The sequence below is a fragment of the Anabrus simplex genome, chromosome 1 (assembly GCF_040414725.1).
Source record: "Anabrus simplex isolate iqAnaSimp1 chromosome 1, ASM4041472v1, whole genome shotgun sequence".
Lineage (NCBI taxonomy): Eukaryota > Metazoa > Arthropoda > Insecta > Orthoptera > Tettigoniidae > Anabrus > Anabrus simplex.
Window position 1 is genome coordinate 575,344,191 of NC_090265.1, and position 23,684 is coordinate 575,367,874.

Consider the following 23,684-nt stretch of genomic DNA (forward strand, 5'->3'; position numbering starts at 1 on the left):
CCTCGGCGTCTCCATAAACGGTAAAAGAAGTTAGTGGGACATAAAATTATTATTATTATTATTATTATTATTATTATTATTATTATTATTATTATTATTATTATTATTATTATTATTATAAACCCGGGTTCTTAACAATGATAAAGTACGATAATCTTCCTCACTGTTAACTGTTGTTGAGTTCCATTTTATATTATTATTGTAGTAGTTATTGTAGTGAAATTTCTTGAAACTAAATCAAATATAATTATGATCTCCTCTAATTTTGAAGTTCGTACCTCGTTTCTTAGAAGAGCGTACGATCCTTCTACTCTTCAAAACACGTCTTATTATAAATCTGCTTAATGGTAACTATCTTTCCTCGTGCATCACTTTGTCTGGAAGTCAGAAAGCTAGTCTGGGCTGTAGAGACACAGTGTAATGAAGCTTATGATAACTTGTCCAACTAAGCCTGGAATTCATGATTGCGCTATTAGTCAATGCATATTTTTCTTTCGTCTTCGTTTTTCTTCGTGACTACCATTACGGTCGCATACAAAGCATTTGGAATAAGTAAACACACACGCAAAGGAATATCAAACAAAGAGTCATTCACATAAGTAAAGATGCAGTAATGAGTAGGTGCTCTGTTCTGTTCGGGGTCATGTTTGGACCCTCGAAAACAATGCATGTCCTTGGTTCTTCTGATACCTGAACACCATCAAGCTAGTCGCTTGATATGCCGCAGCTACAGTTCCCGGAAAAGAGAATGTGAGGGTATCGGTTGATATCTTCTTCCTTTTTATGTAGTGCATGAGTTCTTAAGATCGTGATACTACCCGCGATCGAAAATCAGTCTTTATGGTGTGAAAAGCCTGAACCGCCGCAAAATGACCGTCACCTTTTAGGTCTTAGTGAAATTATTATTATTATTATTATTATTATTATTATTATTATTATTTCATTTCACCCTCTTTGTGGTACCTTGAATGAATCATTTTTCTGTGTGGTGTTCTTTTCTTAGTGCCCAGTATTTCTTCATTCTTACTGATCTTCGTTTCCTCTCATCTTCCGAGATAATAGGTTTGGTTTTTAATGTAGATTTGTCTTGGAACCTTATATTTTCAATCGAATAGTGCATTTTCTGTAAATTTTAATTCTGCTCGGTTTTCTTCAGCGTCTTTAAACCAGTTGGGTTTTGTTTTGCTGTTACGGAAGAAGTCAAAGATTTATTTGGTTAATCTATTAGAGTTCATTCTGAGAAGGTAAGGTAAGGGCGTACCTCCGCAGAGGTGTGCCTGAGCCGGGGTTTACGTACGGTAGGGTGGCCAGTTCCTTTCCTCTCCTCCATTCCCTTAACCCCCACCAACAGCGCGTGGCAACCCATCCAAATCTTGACCACGCCCAATGTTGCTTAACTTTGGAGATCTCACGGGATCCGGTGATTCAACACGGCTACGGCCGTTGGCATTCCGAGAAGAAGACCGTAAAAATGTATCCTCCTTTTTCGTCTAGTACCTGAGAGTTTTCCAATTTTCTTGTAGAGTGTTTCATTCTTGATGTATATTATCTTATTATCCTGAAATTTTGGTCCTATGATCTTTCTTAAAATTTTCCTTAGCTCGAGTTTCTCCATCTGACCTATGAAATTCATGTTTAGTGTTTCTGTTGCGTATAGTGCTTCTAGTTTAATTCAAGTAATCCAAAGCCTGTTTCCGGTCATTCGGCCGGGCCAGGAATGAAATAGATGAAGCCGCCGTCTAGCGGCGAGGATAGGAATTGTGCCGGCTGCCGAAGCCTGTCGCACTCCTCTGGGGCAATGATTAATGAATGAAATGAAATGATATTGGAGAGTGTTGCTGGAATGAAACATGACAGAGAAAACCGGAGTACCCGCAGGAAAACCTGTCCCGCCTCCGCTTTGTCCAGCACAAATCTCACATGGAGTGACCGGGATTTGAACCACGGAAACCAGTGGTGAGAGGCCGGCGCGCTTCCGCCTGAGCCACGGAGGCTCTCTCTGGCTTAATTACTGTTTTATAATGTTTTATTTTTGATCCCCATGAAAGGGTTTGCTTGTTGTTTGTATCTTTTGTTTTCAAATTATTATTATTATTATTATTATTATTATTATTATTATTATTATTATTAAGTTATTTATTCAACGTCCATTCTTACTTTTTAACGGCGGTAACATATGTTGAGGTATCGAAATTTTATCCCAGAAGAGTTCTTTATCGTGCTACAGGTCGTAGACGTATCTAAACACCCTTAAGGCTGTAGACCTCAGCCAGGATCGAACCTTCTATCTTCAAAACAGAAATACAACGACTAACAGACTGCGCCACTCAAGCTGATGACAACAACCACAAAAAACGTCCGAATTCAGTTCTTGACTTCTGGCGCTATTTAGTCGTATTTCATAAAAACGACATGGTAGGCTGGTGCTAGATGCCGCCGCTAGAGTAATTTACATGAAACGTCTATCATGTATTTTAACTGGAAATAATAAACAAGTTAAAATTTTCACATAGTTTTATTTATTTATTTATTTATTTATTTATTTATTTATTTATTTATTTATTTATTTATTTATTTATTTATTTATTTATTTATTTATAATACTTCATTATTCAACTTTACTTGGCTTTTTAGAGGAACATTTGCTTATCTTGCTTATGCCAAGTATCAACTATCAAGCCGTTACTGTTTTACTAATAGACCTATTACATAACGATTTACAATGTGGTTATAATTATTACTTCTAGTACAAATATTAGGCCATATTTGGTCTTACAGAGTTTCAAATGCACAAATTGATAAACAGAGTTTTTCAAAAACATACGGCACAATGTCAGAGTTCGATTCCTCGCGAATAATGAAAAAGTGCATATAAACAATTCGTACTTTCTTGACCCCCATGGTCAAGTGATGTAAACCCATTGGACTTCCTGCTTGGGGTTAAGCAAAGTATTCGGTGTTCGCTACTGCTGTGGAAAATGAAGCAACACTTTATGGCAGAACATAGAACGCCGGGCACATTCGAGCGTGTTCTTAACTCCAAGCGAAGACGAGCACAAGTCTGCAGTATGGCACGAGGCGGGTAATTTGAACATATCTTGTACGGTAGTGACCGGAGTACATAAGTACATGCGAACTAGCCTACAACACCTGAAGTTTTAACCCATGACACGTTCTGATACTCGGAAATTACGTATTTCCGGATCCATGTTCTAATGGTGAAAACATTTCTTAGCAGGAAAATTAGGAGTCCCCGGGTTCCCATACTACGAAAAACATAAAATTAAACAATTTTCTCAATTGTGCCTAAAGTTGAAGGACTTAAGGGGTAGGAGAAATTTCAAATTGTGTGCCTTGAATAGCTCTATCAAACTAAAAATAATTCGAATATCACTTCCGACATGAATGCATTTCCAGAAAAACAGCCTTTTTTATTCAAATCCTAGCTAAATTAATTTATTTACATAATTCGTTCTGTAATGTGTTATTTGGTTCAATACCCTCAGGTATTTTCTGAAAAATGCCCACACCGAATGTAGATATAAGGGCTTAAATGAAACTATGCACTGACTCACATTAGCGCTCGTAGTGGTGTTTAAGTGAAACTCTGCATTTACTCACATTAGCGCCCGTAGTGGTGCTTAAGTGAAACTCTGCATTTACTCACATTAGCGCTCGTAGTGGTGCTTAAGTGAAACTCTGCATTTACTCACATTAGCGCTCGTAGTGGTGCTTAAGTGAAACTCTGCATTGACTCACATTAGAACTCGTAGTGGTGCTTAAGTGAAACTCTGCATTTACTCACATTAGAGCTCGTAGTGGTGCTTAAGTGAAACTCTGCATTTACTCATATTAGCGCTCGTAGTGGTGCTTAAGTGAAACTCTGCATTGACTCACATTAGAGCTCGTAGTGGTGCTTAAGTGAAACTCTGCATTTACTCACATTAGAGCTCGTAGTGGTGCTTAAGTGAAACTCTGCATTTACTCACATTCGAGCTCGTAGTGGTGCTTAAGTGAAACTCTGCATTTACTCACATTAGAGCTCGTAGCGGTGCTTAAGTGAAACTCTGCATTTATTCACATTAGAGCTCGTAGTGGTGCTTAAGTGAAACTCTGCATTTACTCACATTAGCGCTCGTAGTGGTATAAAAAGGTAAGCTGATAATCTAATCGACCGGATAACGATGGTTAAGAAAAGGATTGTAATATTTAAGAATAAATAAAGAATATGTTCTCATATATTATTATATATTTTATTTATCTAAAATTCGTAGCTCATATCCCTAGGATATTTTCAACATAGAGTTGCTTGCCTGAAGGGCTGGAACTGTGGATTTTTAAACACTTTTTCCTTCTCTGTATGTGAGGAATCCAACCCTAAAATTATGCCATATATTTTTAAATGCTCTGTATAAATAGGCTTATTTTTTCATACTCTCAAATTATACTCAATAATGGTTTACATTAGCTATGACTAGGGCAGAGTATACGTACGCTACACTGCCATTTATAACATCGTCCATGTATCGCTTTTAACTAAACAGGTCCGCCGAAAAACTTATCCTGCATTAAAAACTGTATGCGCAATCATACAGATGAATGTAATGCAGTGCGCGTATTGTAAGAGAATATTGAGACGCTGCTAATTGTGTGATCTTTAGACACGGACACAGCGGCTCGTTATATCTGAAGATAATTAAGACTGAAGCGAATGAGCCTCGTACAATAAAATAACTCCATGTAGCGGCTGTTTCTCTGTCCCGGAGTCGTAACTCTCTCTGCACCTGCCTTAATGCACATTCAACATTAATTCACGTCTGCGAACGTGACTATCACAAAAACAATTCAACACTTGTTTCTCCCCAGTTTCAAAACTCATTGTACTTAGAGAAATGTCAGAAAGCCGCTCGAAGTCTATTGTAGTAAATGTAATCCATAGAGCCATCCTGATATATATATATATATATATATGCATTTCCTAACACAAGAATTAAGCGGACTCTTTTACGGAAGAATTGGCAAAATGCTTTGTATCCCTCACCCCGTATTATAGTCTTCTTGTCTAACTTTTTTATATAGCCGGTTATTAGGGACCCAGTTCTACCCAATTTGGATATATGCCGCTGATGTACAGTGGCAAGGAACAAAGCTACACATACTGTAATGTGCATTCCTTTATATTTTAAAAATACAACCATAACCTTATGCGCATAAAAGTTTTACCAAAATGACAAGAAGTAATCAAACTTGAAGTTCATTCCACAAGTTCGTAACGTAACATCCTCCCGCCCTTTGATGATGAGTTTACATCAAAACAAAGAATATGAATGAACAATAATCAAAATATTTACACATTTTTATATTTACTTTTTTATAAGCAGAGGCGGGAAGGAAAATTTGCTCTTCTTCCAGTCTTGGTGATGATACTACTTGCCACAGGATAGGACATTTTTACGCTGGACTGACCGCGTTATTTTGGACACTCCCTCAGCCTCCATTCGATACACGTGTTGGACGGGTTTGGTGAATTCTATCAATCTCGTTCATTCCATTGCCTGTTAGTTTGTGCTAGTATGACCTTTTTAAGCATTGCGGTTTAGATATTGGAAAGGTGTGATGGAAATATAAAATAATCAATCATTCTAGAGTTTGTTTGGCAATGTGGAATAATATGGGGAATTCTAAAGTGTATAGTCACCAGAATAATTTGTGACGCATGTTGAACAGTCACTTCAGTTTTGAAAAGACGTTGGCATTCCAGAATGAGCATTCTTCGAAGTCATTTATTTGGGTTATGTTTCGTTCCTCTAGCCTTGATCATAGAAAGCAATATGTAGTTTTAAGGATTATACAATATGTATTATCTACAATAACATTCTTTCATATCAAATTTCAACCCAACTTAAATTATGGATTTCCTCCCGTGTGCCATGCAAATAAAATGAAAAGCAAATTATCATCCTGTTACTACATATGACCATTTAGGGGCTTCTTTCAAACCGAAAGGAGAAAATTGCCACAAGTAATTCCATTTTCCCAGCCAGTGAGTTAATACTCAAAACATTGTAATTTTAATAAAATCACTAGAGTTATTTTTTACCTTCCATAGCAACGCACAAAGGTATGTACAATGTTTAGTTGGTTAGTTTCTTACAGTAGACTGACTGTGTTGTTGTTGTTGTTGCTATTTGCTTTACGTCGCACCGACACAGATAGGTCTTATGGCGACGATGGGATAGGAAAGGCCTAGGAATGGGAAGGAAGCGGCCGTGGCCTTAATTAAGGTACAGCCCCAGCATTTGCCTGGTGTGAAAATGGGAAACCACGGAAAACCATCTTCAGGGCTGCCGACAGTGGGGCTCGAACCCACGATCTCCCGATTACTGGATACTGGCCGCACTTAAGCGACTGCAGCTATCGAGCTCGGTGAAAGCTGTGTTGTTTTAATTGGTAGCTATCATGGCACATACTAAGACCAGCATAGGTTTTATCGGTTTTGTGGAGAAGGAAAATGTGTGGAGCTAATGAGGGAACTCAAATGCTGACGACGGCTAATTAACTATAATAAATGGTAAGATCCCAGAAATGCATTACTAATCTACACTTCATTAAATTAATTAGGTATTAAATCACATGAAGTACGTTCTCTTAACTAATGCAAACGCAGTTTTATATTCCTCTTGAACCTTTGCAAGATTCTGTTGGGATGAACATAGGTCGAGAAGAATATTGTTGTTGAGATTTGAATATTTCAGGTAGTAAGGATTAATAATATAAGTAATATCAGTAAGTGGCACTAGAGAAATACTTTAACTATCATTTGACAATTGAACCTCACTTTTTGACGATTTAATCTATATATTCTCTGTTCATGTCTACCATAATATGTAATGAGAAAAGTCCTGTTCTCCCTCAAATTTAAGGAGTGAATTCTATTTGTGGATTATAATTATCTTCGGGAAAAAGGAGATTATAAAAGAAAGGAATATTTTATTTCAAATTCCACATTTCAGTTAATGTTATAACAAATCGAGAAATTGTATGTAACGTAGCTCTAAACTAGCAGAAATAAAAACTCCGTTTACTTCGCGTTGAAACTTGAAATTCATTTTAGAAAATGAGTGTATTATAATTTGGATATTCCTAGAGGATGAAGTAAAGGGTTTACTCATTTGCTGGTGTCAACGTGATACTCCGACCGCTTTCTCAAAAAGAAGGGGTAGAGTTGGAATCTCTCTTAGTCGGAATCAACATCTAATATGGAGACAATGTGGTTGATTTTTGAATCACAGTAACTAATAGTACATTCCATAAGCTCACCTTGTTTGATAATAGCAGCAATTTATTTATTTATTTATTTATTTATTTATTTATTTATTTATTTATTTATTTATTTATTTATTTATTTATTTATTTATTTATTTATTTATTTATTTATTTATTTATTTATTTGAAACCTATTAGTTACTTTTCTAGCGCAATATAGTGTTACCGTCACTTAGATTTCAGATGATCACTAAACGAATTTATAACATAGTTATGAAGAGAACAACGTAAATTGCGATATTAATAGAGGGATGCACCTAGAATAAATGCAATGTATATTTGTACCATCGGTTCAAAACAATTCTAAACTACAATTTGTACGTTTATCTGGATCGTAGGAATTTTTGATAGAACAATTGGTCATTGCATCTTGCATTTCATAGAAATATGACTCGCTAAATGGCACAGTAACTTTCTATGATGCTATGTGAGTTGCTCATAACAAAATATATTAATTCGGCTCCAACCCTTGCTAATTTCAGCTAATTCGGCCCTATCCTGTTAACTAATTTGGTACCAAAGAGATTTCTAACTGGGCACCATTAACCTACAATATTTTTCCTTCTCATTTTATATAGACTTAAGTCTGTCAGCAGAGGTTTCTCCATGCCGATCTGGTTAAAAATGTTGTTGGTAAAACTTTACGTTTAGTAATATTAGTTTAGTTAAATGGCAATTTAAAATGCAAACTTTTAAAGTGTAGTGAAAATATAAGTTTAAACTGTGTTTAATTAATATTGTTAATACAATTGATGACATTGTACTTCTAAAGTAGTCATGCCAGCTGACAGTGCAGTTTTTCAATTGCAATCCTAGCATTTTTGGCATTTTTTGGATTAAAAATGTAATGCTTCCTTTTCTTCAGTTTTTCTCCTGATACGTTTTGTATTTCTCAGTTTCATACGTGTGACACTGAAAACTTTCCTCCAGCAACATAACCAACGCGCCACTCGTGAAGGAGTAACAGGCATGTTTACATTTCCATAAAATAACGGAGCCAGTTATCTCGTAGACAATGACCTAATTGACGATACCTTTCTTTCACTTGTCTTCCGGGGCGTGAAATACAAAATTCTGCCAAATTCAATTTAGGTTTTGTGTATATCTAAGGAAATACCAAAAATAATGTCAGCGTGACCAGGGTCCAGTTAGTAATAGTATTGGGGCTAATTACTGTAACCTTAATTCCCAACCACTCTTTCTAGGACCGAATTCGTACGCATCCGTCCACAGCATGTATTAATGCCTTTGCAGATCTTCATTACACTCGCCTAAAGTTTATCACCTAACATTCAACAAACCTTTCGAATAATAGATAATGCTACATACATTGCAGTTTTATGACCGCTGTTTATTTATTTGAGTTTCAACTGTCTTAAAAAGTATTGACGACTACTGTAGATCTTAACACATCTTGTCACAAGTTCCAGTGTGTCTAACATAGGGATAAATTGTTCATGATACAGATAAATCTGCCTCCATACGTTTATGCATATGCTTGGACTGACCAGAAAGGCTTAGTTTAACAGCCCGATTTTTAATGGATGTACCTAATATGGTATACTTCAATATTTTCTGTTATCACAAATAGTAAAATATTACTTTTCTTTATGTCTCAAATCCTCTCCCCTAACCCTACACTCAAACTGAATTACCCACACACTACTACGAACATCCCATTATGTTACTAAATGTAAAATGAAATGGCGTATGGCTTTTAGTGCCGGAATGTGTCCGAGGACTTCGGCTCGTCAGGTGCAGGTCTTTTGATTTGACACCTGTAGGCGACCTGCGCGTCGTTATGAGGATGAAATGATGATGAAGACGACACATACACCCAGTCCCCGTGCCAGGGGAATTAACCAATCATGGTTAAAATTCCCGACCCGGCCGGGAATCGAGCCCGGAACCCTTGTGACCAAAGGCCAGCACGCTAACCATTAGGCCATGGAGCCGGACTTATTAAATGTACATTACAATCTTCGTAACATGATACTAAAGTCGAGAGTTCAGTATAGAGTACGTGATATACAAATGGCATATTCACTGGCTTTTCATCAAAGCGGCCGCGGTTTGAATTCCGGCCAAAGCATGTGAAAAGTCACTCTCCTCTGTTTTAGATTCCACATAAAAGTGGCTGTGATCACGATGTCAACAGCCACGTAAAGGAACAATAATTTATTTCCTTTGCTTTCACTATAAATTTCCGTTCGAGCACTGACCGGAGAAGGTTTTCGACACGGCTCGCTCCTTTATACAACGTGTTCAGTGGAATTCAACAAACGGTACAGCAAAGTTCAGCGCGCCCCTCACTTTTAAAGTGCTGTTTTTATGTTTAATTATTAAGGAAAATGCAAGACAGAAACATGAAACATACCAGGAAAAACACTATGAAGTGCTCCTTCCAGGTGAAATACAACTCAACCTTCAGTCGCTGAAAGCGGACGCATTGAAGACCACCGTGGACCAATTACAAGCCCGGCAGCTGCATGCTGCAACGAATTCTGTCTAAGTTAATTTCACGCAGTATTGTGGACAGACTTTTGACTAAATTCTTTAGATAAAACAGGGTCACATAATTTACTGGTGAACACATCCCAGCCGAAATTACCGCAGCTGGCACTGAAGCAACAGGAGTAAGACTATTCATCATTCCCCCGGAAGTACCAAAGGAAAGAGTTTGGGCATACCTCGCAAAATAATGTACACATAAATCGGTTACAAATGAATACTGGTCAAATAATTGATAAATTAGCAGTTGCTAACGGTATCAGGCAAATATCAATAGACCTTCAGTATCAAATTCCGTCCTTTATCGTCATGGAGGGGTTTAAAGGCCAAGTCTTCATATCAATGGCTCTTTGCAATGCTAGTGACCACCTCATGCTTAACCGTCCGCGTCACTACAGACCAGTGTCACGTTTAGAGAATATCCACATAGCGACAGGTGACCAGCTGGCCATTATGCCACATCCCAACGATTGTGATATTCTGGAAATATCATCCCCTGCTACAGTGGCGAGTATTTCTACTACTTCACATACTTATGCATTATGAAGTAACCACCATATCAAAGTTGATTCTCTTTAAAATGTACATAATCGGGAATGATATAAATATTCTTTACTTACAACAGGTTTGTTTGACAAATTTGGATATCCTCCATCCATATGAGTTTTTGTTAACCTAGGGCGTGCCCCAAAAGGAACAGCAATCCTTTACCGACCAGGATTAATTATCAAAGACTTCATAGCAAACCCGGGTGGTCGAGTTATTTCAGCCTTATCTGATAATATAGCATGCATCAATGTCCACAGTCCTACAGGTTCACAAAATCGAACGAGAGAAAGTTTTTTAAATAAAGGAAACGACTATCCATATTACTCAGGGAGCCGATGTAGTATTAGATGGAGGTTTCAACTGTGTGCTACACCTGAAAGATCACCGAGGACGAACATCAAACTTGTCCCTAAAACTGTCCAAAATAGTCGCTTGCATATGGTAGACGCATAGGAACATAAACACAAAGTCCCACATCTCCATCCAGACTAGATAGGCTATAACTCCCTAAAACCTTACACTCCAGAACTCATAAATTTGTGCTCTTCCTGTTCCTTTTACTGACCATTACACGGTCTTGCTAACAGTCTTCTCCATTAATTGGAAAAGGTTACTGGAAACTGATTAACAAACTTCTTAACACCCCGGAAGCAATGAAATATTTCCCCCCAAAATGGGATCAAATAACCAGATGGAAACGCACTATCCAACACTCCTGCAGTGGTGTACACAAGCAGAAAACCCGGCATATATCAGTTTACCGCAATTTATAATACACCGAGTCAGAGGAATAACGAAACACTCTGCAGTTCTACCAACAGACCTTACATAATTACAGTCGTTTACAACAAGGCCAACTTGTCCAACAGCTACTAACAGAAATGAAACATATTATCTGCACAAAACGGCAACAGATACTAGAAGGAATCAAAATCCGGGCACATCACCCCCTCAGTCACTGAGAAAGAACTGGCATCTTTCTACCACATCATCAAAGACGAAAGCCGCAATAAAAAGGAAATAATTGCCAGCTACAAACAGGAAGTGTGATTACCAGTGGAACAACACACATCCTTCAAGAAGTCACTTCCCATTACACAACCGTCTTTGATCAGAACAACGAGTTGTCAACAGCTGATCATACACATTTCCTCAACAATAACCACCTACACCTTAGTCTTCAATACACTGAGCGTTTAAAAGCTGAGTACCCGGTAGTAATAAATCCCCTGGACTAGATGGGGTATTTTTAATGTTATAAACAGTACTAGGATCAGTGTTTGGAATGAGCACAGGGAGCTGTCGTCTTTGTACCGAAAAATAAATCCTCTAAATCTCTATCTGACTACAAACCACTCACCTTGATTAATACAGATTATAAGCTTCTTACAAAAATAAATCAGCCATGCGCATCAAATTAGTAGGCTGCTGTACGCCGAACATTCTGGGACCTGAGCAACATAACGTCATGGAGAAATCTAATAGTGTCACTGGGATTATCAATCTGCGGAATTTCAGTTTATACATGAGTATAGAAACTAAAACACAAACCGTACTTCTCAACTTAGACTTTGCCCAAGCATCTGATAGAGTTTCACACTAATACGCGTACCTGTGATCAGTACTCCATAAATTCGCTTCTCTCTGCTGACTAGTTGAAAACTGCGAAGTCTACATCAAGGATCTACTTCCACAGTAGAACACAAGTAAATGGCCTCCTAACACAAGCTGATAAGGATGTACACTGTGAATTATGGCCTCAGCATCGAACATTTTATAACTTGTGACTCAACTTCCAGGAATATAGCTAAGGCAGTCAAAGATCAGTGCACAAGTGTATGAATATGATGACGCCTCCTTTATACTAAGTCACGCATCTCAGATCGATACACTGGAAAAACACCATTCATACATATGAACTACACTCTATTGCCCAATTAAATACACGCTAATCGGCCCTGCTGCTATTTTCCGCCTGGTCACGTGTAAAAGCATGGATACCGACTGTGGAAAGAAGCAAAATACTAGACATTACATTTTGCAACAATTGCTAAGTCGTGATCACGGAAATTGGAGCAGACAGCTACAAATAGTACGGACAGTACGGACATATAAACTGGGAAAATTAAATGTAAAACAAAAAGTATGGTTTATTAACACTGTAACGGTTCAAATCCCGTTACAAGATGATATCTGTATTTTTATTATTGTATGATTTTATCTGTATTTTATTATTATTATTATTATTATTATTATTATTATTATTATTATTATTATTATTATTATTATTATTATTATGTCAGTATTATTATTATGTTATCTGTGATATTGTACTATTATTGTAATTATCCGTTTTATTCAATTTTGCAATTGCCTCTTGCTTGCAAGATTGCACTTAGATGTATACATATATACGTATGTGTAGTATAACACTCAATACCTGTACAATGAGAATTGTTGTATATATCAGAGATTGGATGTGACGGTGCATTGTGCAATATTGTTGGCGATTCTGCCAAGTCATCGCCGCGCCATGGCTATGTCATTGTATTTATTTAGATATGCGCTCACGGAGTTAGTCGCCGCGGGGCTATTTCACCACTGTATGTAATATCTGTCGCGTAGGTGGGAGTATGTCATTGTTATTTCTGGAGATTACGTAGTTGTGTCAACCAACGTCTATATAAGGTAGCTCCATAGTGTAGCGTCAGTCATTACTTATACGGATGCAGTACAGTGAAGTAGTCTACTAGATCAAGAGGCCTTAGTTGGTCAGTCAACCAGTGTGAACGAGAGATGGAGAAGACTCAGTGAGCCATTATTGGTCATTGAGAGAGTGAGACCAAATGGTTGGTCCGTCACTTAGTGGAAGACGCGGACGCAAGGCTTACCAAGGAGTCAGAGAGGGCAACCCTGGACCTGCCAAGAGGTCATACCATATTGACTTACAAAGAAGTCAGATGATATGGAGAAGAAGCAGTCGCAAGGATGTATCACCACGTTAGGCGTGACACATCTACAGTAAACACCAGAGCAAAGGAATACGTCGTAATTACACTAAAAGTGTTGAAGGTACAGTCAAATGAATCAGTGAGGGAAATATTTCGTATAAATTGTTAAATGTCCGGTCAAGAAGAATTCAAATTCATGCCTAGTTTCTTTCAGTTGCAATGTCATAATTTCATATTCTCATCTGTTTTATCGCAACAAGACTCACTATTTTTTGATATATTATTTAAAGAATATATATTGTTCTATCAAACGAATTCATAGTTTCATTTCATTGAAAGTAAAATATCTTAACCTCAAAATTAATGGGGAAACCGAACGCCAATCTCCTTTTCCCAGAACTTATATGGTATGTTGTCAACAGTAAGCTTATTACCCCACACCCTAGAGATGGTCAAGAGTCTCATTCTATTATTGCTGTACTGAGTGACAGCTGGCGCCCTTCAAATAACGTATGTGTAAGTAAGCAGGTAACAAGTAAGTGTGAGTACAAGGTCAGACGAGTGTGTATTTTATTTAATGAATGTTAATTTTCAGATTTTCCATTTTAAATGAAGATATTCAGATTTTCCATAATAAATCCAGATTTATATATGTTTATAAATTAGTCAGCGACTAAGGAACATTACAATGTGTCGACGCAACGTGGGACTCGAATAAATTCAGAATTTGTTCTGAATGACAGCATATTATAGGTTCATTTTGGGAGGAGTGTGCGCATTTATGCCAACGGAAATTATTACCGGTAAATGTCAAGAGTGTAATTTTGTGATATATATTTGTATTTTGGGGATATGTCAAGGGATTTGAAGAGGGAAATTAATTTGAGATCGCGTACTATCACTAGTGAACCAAAGATGGACAAGGAAGACAATAACAAGTCATGTGAGGACGAGGTCATTGCTTCTGCGGACATCCAAGGTGAAATTCAGAGTAGGGAACAGGTGAATACAATGGAAACTTCTGAGGTAATTCAGAAAAGTGCAGAAATTGAGAAGCACACTGAAACTCAAAAAGAAATCGCGGGGTGAATGAACCAAGATTTTTTGAATTTGTGGATGACCAAAATGACCGAGTTTAGCGAAAATCTAAGCAAACAGATAAGTAGTAGAATGGAGGAAAAGATTGATATGAGTAACGAAAATAGTAAGGAAGAGATGAAAGAATTAATTAGTACCGATAATGAAAATTGTAATACACAGATTAACGCTATAAGTAGTAAAATCGAAGAATTGATTAATGGTAACAGTGCGATTAATGATAAATTATATAGGTTAAGTAAATCACTGGATTCTAAAATAGATACTAAGATAGTAGAGGTAACTGGTCAAATATACAAGTTAGAAAATACGTTTAATAAAGTGTGTGTTGACCTTAGAGGAGAAAGGGAGTTGAGTCGGAGCGGTTTTCATACTCAAACTGAGCATGTCAAAGGAACATGTACAAACAAGATCGTACTGTTAAGTAATAAAATTTCGAGTAATAGGGAAGAAATTCATGAGGTAGTCGAGAAGAGATTGGACAAGATTTACAATGCAGTTGGGGAAGATACGAGGGAACAGATTAGTAGAAATGAGCAAATTGAAAACAAACTTGTGGAGGTCACTGAACTACGGAACGAACAGGAAATGCTATCACAGCAGGTGAGAGAGAGAGAGGAAGAATTGCAGGAAGACGTGAGAATAGTGGAAGAGAATTCTGAGAGAGCAGCGGAAGCAGAAGAAGAAGAAGAAATTTTGAGTTGCCAGGAAGTGATACGGCAAGAAGGTACAGGTGAGATGGCGAGAGAAGTGGTAATAGCGAGTGGTTTGTTAAGTAGGGATCGTGATTTAACCAAGTTTTCTCTAAATCAGTGTAATACTATAGAATTTGTAAAAGTAGTTGAGAAAAGATTTGCAAGTAAGTTGAGGAATAATATTATTGAATGGGAATATGTGTTGGAGATTTTGTCTAATGTTTTTGTCGGTGAAAGTAGAATATGGTTTCGAGTGTACTGGGATAATATGTCTAATTTAGGAGAAATTAAAGTGTTCATTGATAGGCTTTGGAAAGAATGTGTGCAAGGGCGCGCGCGAGAGAGAGAGCGTATGATGTCTAGGGAAAGTAATATTGTAGAGAGAAGGGGGAAAATGTTAGCAGTGTATCAGAGGAGAGGGATTGATTATGATCCGCAGAGGATTAATAGTTGTGTCGATGGGGATAGGGGTCAGAGGAGTAACCATAGAGAATCGGAAGATGGGAGGCGTATAAATTTAAGTCATGAGAGAGAGGGTCAGAGGAGTAACAAGAGTGAATCGGAAGATGGGAGGCGTATGTATTTGAGGTATGAGAGAAAAGGTCAGAGGAGTAATCAGAGAGAATCGGAAGATGGGAGGCGTACGGATTTGGGTTATCAGAGGGATTATAATAGTCATAATATGAAGGTTATCAAGGTGTCGTTATCGAGCCAGAGTATTTCAGATTCACAGGGAATCGGGTAAGTTAAGTGGACAGGCCGAAGGTAGAAGATGAATAGGTATGTAGTATAAGTAGTTATGTAGTGAAAGTAGATTTAAGAGTATAGTGTGATTGTGACCTAAGTAATGTTAAGTGAGATATTTAAGTAATGACGTAGTCGTAGATAATGAAGTAATTAATGGTAGTAGTAAGGTAGACGTAAGAAGTGTTCTGTTAAGTGATGTAAGTACTTGTAATGCCGAGAATATGACGTAAGTAGTGAGATAGTAACTCCGATGATGGAAATTGTGATATGAAGAAGGTAAGTGAAGTTTCTATTAGATATTATAAAAGCTGTTGGGTAAGTCACAGAGAGTGAGTAAATAAATTAATAGCGGTACCAATCATAAGTAAAGATAATTGTAAGTTTCAACTATGTCTTGTTGTACCCGAACTTGTGTATTCAGTTGTTTTAGGAGCTGACTTGGTTGCAAATCATGGAAGTAGAATAGACTTTAATTTAGGTAGTGTGTGTTTGTTCTGGGAGTAAAACTAGCAAAGAAGTACGTGTTAATTATGATGGTCTGAGGTAAGTGTTCGGTGACGTGTGTTCTTTGAAATATATGAGAGGTAAGTGAAGTTGTTCCTAGTGAGAGGAAATGTGTTGTTGGGTGTGTTACGTGTCTATACGACCAGGATCCGAGGGATAGTCGGTATGAGGCAGTGACGTGAGGTAATTTGAGTGAATTACAGGAGGAGTAATTTTGTTCGATGTTAGGTAAGCATCGAGATGTATTTAGTGGTAAGTGAGGAAGAACACGTATTTGAACATAAATTTGTAGTACATGACCATTCATCGTTTGTGGGAGGTTAGTACCCCATTCAACTTAAAAATGCTAGTGACGTCTAAGAACAAATAAACATTATGCTGGATTACGGAATAATTGAACCATCTTGTAGCCATAGTATTGATTCTTTAATTATTGTTGCCAAGAAGGATGTGATTTCTTGAGATATATAAGTTAATAAGGGCAAAATTGATTCAGTTTGAGTGACAGAGTGCTACTCAGAGTTCCATTTCATCATCTGCAGAGGCGGGAAAGATGTCAGGTTATTTTTATCAGGGGTATTTCACTATTGTGAACCGTATCGGGGAGTGTGCATATTCTTAAAAGATCAGGAAGGGGATATTGTCGGTGTTTATAGTATTATATATGTAAAGAAGTACGTCACGTGAGATTTGTTGAGATAAGAGTAAGATGATTAAATTTTGTGAGAAACTGGCAAAATAAAACTAACATCTGCGAATTTGCGTGTGAACCAAGTGTCGTATTGGTGTATTGGAAGAATAAGTGCTACATTGTCATGTACTGTGTGACAAAAAACGGAGAACAGGACATTGGACAGTTATCTACGATAACAATATGCGAGAAAAGTTCTCATATAAGTGAATTTTCACAAAATATTTTGATATGTTAAAAAAAAGGAGAAGAATGTTGTATATTGATTGAAAATTATTCGTATGTGTTAAATTGAGTGCTGTACTCTTGTGATTTGTATGAGAGAAAAAGAGAATGGGACACTGAACAGTTACCTACGATGGCAATGTGCGAGAAAAATTCTCATATGTGATGTATTATAAAATGTATGGATGTTGAAAAAGAAAATTATTGTTGTATACTCATTTAAAGTGTTTATATGTGTCAGTGTTATATTTATATTATGTTGTTCATAAATCAATCGATTCTTTGTTCTTCGATTTATTTATGAGGGAGGCGAATTGTAACGGTTCAAATCCCGTTACAAGATGATATCTGTATTTTTATTATTGTATGATTTTATCTGTATTTTCTTCTTATTATTATTATTATTATTATTATTATTATTATTATTATGTTATCTGTGATATTGTACTATTATTGTAATTATCCGTTTTATTCAATTTTGCAATTGCCTGTTGCTTGCAAGATTGCACTTAGATGTATACATATATACGTATGTGTAGTATAACACTCAATACCTGTACAATGAGAATTGTTGTATATATCAGAGATTGGATGTGACGGTGCATTGTGCAATATTGTTGGCGATTCTGCCAAGTCATCGCCGCGCCATGGCTATGTCATTGTATTTATTTAGATATGCGCTCACGGAGTTAGTCGCCGCGGGGCTATTTCACCACTGTATGTAATATCTGTCGCGTAGGTGGGAGTATGTCATTGTTATTTCTGGAGATTACGTAGTTGTGTCAACCAACGTCTATATAAGGTAGCTCCATATTGTAGCGTCAGTCATTACTTATACGGATGCAGTACAGTGAAGTAGTCTACTAGATCAAGAGGCCTTAGTTGGTCAGTCAACCAGTGTGAACGAGAGATGGAGAAGACTCAGTGAGCCATTATTGGTCATTGAGAGAGTGAGACCAAATGGTTGGTCCGTCACTTAGTGGAAGACGCGGACGCAAGGCTTACCAAGGAGTCAGAGAGGGCAACCCTGGACCTGCCAAGAGGTCATACCATATTGACTTACAAAGAAGTCAGATGATATGGAGAAGAAGCAGTCGCAAGGATGTATCACCACGTTAGGCGTGACACATCTACAGTAAACACCAGAGCAAAGGAATACGTCGTAATTACACTAAAAGTGTTGAAGGTACAGTCAAATGAATCAGTGAGGGAAATATTTCGTATAAATTGTTAAATGTCCGGTCAAGAAGAATTCAAATTCATGCCTAGTTTCTTTCAGTTGCAATGTCATAATTTCATATTCTCATCTGTTTTATCGCAACAAGACTCACTATTTTTTTGATATATTATTTAAAGAATATATATTGTTCTATCAAACGAATTCATAGTTTCATTTCATTGAAAGTAAAATATCTTAACCTCAAAATTAATGGGGAAACCGAACGCCAATCTCCTTTTCCCAGAACTTATATGGTATGTTGTCAACAGTAAGCTATTACCCCACACCCTAGAGATGGTCAAGAGTCTCATTCTATTATTGCTGTACTGAGTGACAGCTGGCGCCCTTCAAATAACGTATGTGTAAGTAAGCAGGTAACAAGTAAGTGTGAGTACAAGGTCAGACGAGTGTGTATTTTATTTAATGAATGTTAATTTTCAGATTTTCCATTTTAAATGAAGATATTCAGATTTTCCATAATAAATCCAGATTTATATATGTTTATAAATTAGTCAGCGACTAAGGAACATTACAACACCTTCATACTCAGTGAATTGTGGTACCTCGCTCAAGTTCTTCTAGCACCCACAGTTATTTTGAAGAAAATTACGTTATATAATAATTTCATGTGGCTATTTCTAGCCGAGTGCAGCCCTTGTAAAGCAGAGATGTTGGGGACAGCACAAACACCCAGCCCCCGGGCCATTGGAATTAACCAATGAAGGTTAGAATCCCCGACCCGGCCGGGAATCGAACGCGGGACCCTCTGAACCGAAGGCCAGTACGCTGACCATTCAGCCAACGAGTCGGACAAAATTACGTTGATCATGGGGTACTATTTCTGGAAATTACAACGCTACAGAATAGCTAGAATGCACCTATACCGGAAAGCCCAATAAGACGGACTAGGTCTCGTCTGCGTCGAATCCAAATGCACTGCCTTATTTTTTTTGCTATTGGTTTTACGTCGCACTGACCCAGATAGGTCTTATGGCGACGATGGGATAGGAAAGGGCTAGGAGTGGGAAGGAAGCGGCCGTGGCCTTAATTAAGGTACAGCCCCAGCATTTGCCTGGTCTGAAAATGGAAAATCACGGAAAACCATTTTCAGGGTTGCCGACAGTGGGGCTCGAACCCACTATCTCCTGGATGCAAGCTCACAGCTGCGCACCCCTAACCGCACGGCCAACTCGCCCGGTCACTGCCTTATTAGCACGCAACTTAATTATACGCAAAATATTACCAAACATTAACTATGCAAAATCACTCTTGAATTTTATCCTAAATGTTAATAACACCTTTCCACAAGCCATTCAAACAAAGGCTTCTCTAAGACGGATTATCGCAAGACAGAAATAACGAGAGAATTATACGCATACATCATGACCCAACACAATAGGTCACCTGATATACAGGTTAAGTACCCCTTATGGCAGTGGATCATGTATGACGTAACGTGAATAATAAGTGGCTACCTCTGCAGATGAGGGAAACCGTATATTTCTTGGTTAGTGAAATACACCCTACATACGACAAACTATATCGACGCAGGTGAGCCGACACCAACGTCTGCGAATACTACCCACAAACTGACACTCTGTATCACTTTATTACATCTTGCTCAGGAACCGCAGGTATATGGAGATGGACTTCTTCAAGGATATGTCGTAGGTTACAAAACACATTACAAGAACGGATACTGACGTTGGAATTTTCTTTCACCACAATCACCATAAACAACACCATTGTGTTGATGATAGTGGCGACTGTGTGCTACATCTTTCATCATAGAAACCAGACCAACCAGACAACAGTCACTGTATTGCTCTCTTAAATCTCTTAAATCAGACATAAACTCTGGCCCTTGATGCAAAGTAAATGTTAATCCCGGCTTTCGATAGGTGTCTCAATCTGCTTCGAAAATTAGCTCCAGGTTTCCAGTGAAAGTGCATTAGTGTTACCAAGGAATATTTGAGATACAGTACAACCTTCCTCCATCGCTGACAAAGAGTGTGGTATTTCTGTTAAGGTCTTAAAGGACAACATAAACTTTACTGGTATACGATGTTATTTCTCACAACCTCTTCATGGGCAAAATGTTTGTTCGAGCATAGGATAAATTGAATCTAGGAGTCGGGCTCCATGGCTATATGGTTAGCGAGCTGACCTTTGGTCACAGGGGTCCCGGGTTCGATTCCCGGCAGGGTCGGAATTTTAACCATCATTGGTTTAATTCCGCTGGCACGGGGGTTGTGTTTATGTGTCGTCTTCATCACCATTTCATCCTCATTACGACGTGCAGGTCACCTACGGGAGTCAGATCAAAAGACCTGCACCTGGTGAGTCAAACATGTCCTTGGACACTCCCGGCACCAAAGTCCATACGCCATTTCGTTGTTTATAGAAGCAAAATGCATGTGTAGGAACTGTATGAGTTACAACCTTCTAACTTATCAAATGTTTCGAGTGTGGTCTAGCGGTTTAGAATAAATCTTATTGTGATCCCCACCATGTCATTAAATTCGTAGCCGCCTGTTCCACCAATTTCGCATTGCTTTGTGATTATGCACTCTGTGAGGTGGAGGTCATGTTTTATCCCTGCATTGAAGTCACCCAGTCATGACCAACGGTCACTGCGCTGCAGGCGACTCACGTGTCGGCCAGAGATATACTCACATTCATTTAAAGTAGAGCCACATTTCTGCATCTTGAATTTCTCCTATACGCTGTACGGCTCATCAAATATATTTTAGAAATCCGTTTAAATTCATGATAAAAATAAGACCTTCATATACACGGGTAGAGGAATAACGTCCTCATTTTCTGCTTGAATCGACTATTTTAACATAATTTGAGGAACTGTTTGTAGAGGTATACTTCCGGAAGGCTGGAAGGTATGAATACCGCCATCAACTGTTCTCAAAATGACTATTTATTTCAGTCAACGAAATTGCTTGGCGTGTATTTTTTCAAATCTATAGACACATCCTTCATAACCATAGCCCCAGTTATTTCAAATACCCACATCATTTTGACTCCACAGTAACTAACGGTCCTAAACAGTAATGAAAAGTGAAAATACCACCCATTTGTTTAACACAACGTCCAAATATGTAATTAAAGCACATCGACATGAAAACTTGAGGACTCAATGCACTAAATTTACAACTAATACGTGTAGTAAACCTAAAAGATAAAAGTATATATTTATTACAGTCCTTATTCATTTTCTAACTTTATTATTGCTTACGATTAACATGTAATCTATTTCATTAATATTCATATTCAATTTAATTGCCATATTTTTATTGTCGAATTTGATGGAAGATTTTCTCATTTTGTATTTGTTGAAACATCAAGGTTACCTATTATAGCATCAGTGCCTTAGTTGTATTCTGAATAAGCAAGAATAGGAATTCTATATGTAAACCGTCAGGTAATTATTCTTAATATCACGGAACCCTTCCAATGGCAGTCAATATTACTACTGGATTAATACACGCGAAGTATTCATATCGATTCGTTTCATCTCTGTTCCGCTTAAGGTATAAAATAGTTCTTGTTATGTCCGCTAAATGCAACGGATGTGTAAGAGTTAACGTCTGGCATTAATTAAAATTGTTACAACCAGTTTATCGGAAAAAATCTGGGAAAACATATGTGTGTGTACCTTTGCCATTAAGCAGCATCGTAAGAAATTCAAAGATAGATTTCTGAATTCCTGGCGCTGAAAATTTATTTATTTCCCATCTTAGCGTGCCCGAACAAATACTGAAAGATCAGAAGCACTGTATGCTTCATTCGGCAAACACCTTTTTTAAATTTTGAAATTTCGTAAGCGCTTGACTGAAAAAACAGGAAATTACATTGCGATTAAACAGTTTAGGGTGATTAAATGGGCACATGTTAGTCATGGAGGATTGGCATTGCGGATACAAAATATACTATGTGAGAAAATGTGGAAGAGCAGGGAGGGCACTAGCAATTATCGCACGGTGCGGCAAAACTACTGGAGCCAACCCGGGCTTCGATCAACAGTAACGGCAGAGCTTAACGCAAAACGCCCTTATGTTGTGATGATCGTTGAATGAATTTTGACGTAGAGTTTTGTAATACTGGGATGATACAGTACTTTACATCAGCCATTATTACATAGTGAGGGTGAATGAGTGTGTGGACAAGAAATATCATCCTTGAGCTCATACATAGTTGATTGAAGCACTCTCCTTCTATGCCTAAGGTGGTGATGCAATCGGTTTTCTTTTAAGCGATTATTAGGAGAGATATTGTCGGTAGATTTATTGCCACGTTAAAGAGACCCTTTTCAGGAATATATTTCAGTACCCAAACATCCCTTAAATCCTATAGCAGTTGAAGAGACACTTGATCACACAAAATTATCATTACATTTACATACCCGCCGATGTTGTGTACGTGTATGAAGTTATATTGACATCCGACCATTTCTTCTGGGTGCTGCAATTGTTTTGTCAGGCAGTGTATGCTCAGGATTTCTGTACAAGTTAGCAATGTCTGTTGTGAAACAATTAAAAGATGACATGTGGTCAAAATCCTAGCCCTCCTTATGGCTGACATGTACATTTATTTCCAATAAGTGAACTGAAAGTGTAGTTACAAAGGTGTTCCATCGAAGAAAGAATTATCATCTGCAGTCTTGAATTTTTGTCTTAAACACCAGTATATAAACTTACCAAATCCAGCCATCTGAAATTCTGCTTGTTTTATTTTCACTTATTGGTATAATGAATGTGTCACTGCGGGTGACTGACATAACTTATTTAAATCCAAATATCCATATGAATAGGTTTCGTTGCCGATATGGAGTGAGTTTTAAAACGCGTGTCTTTTGAAATTTACCACTGGAGTGTAAGATGCCTCTTCTGCATGGGTCACGATCCTATTTCCAGGTTGTCACAACACACGGACGTATAAGGTAAGGCGCTAAGTGGCTTATTACGGACTGGTTTGTAACAAATGGCTCTTTCTTGGAGAGCAGCTTGGCGACTCTTCCAAGGTGAGAAATAGAGATAGAGAGAGAGAGATTCAGGAATGTTTGCAATTCTACACCAAGATGTTTTTCTCTACAATGTTTTGATGGACAGGTTTAAGATTAACGTCTAACGTACATGTCTATACGTCTAATATGA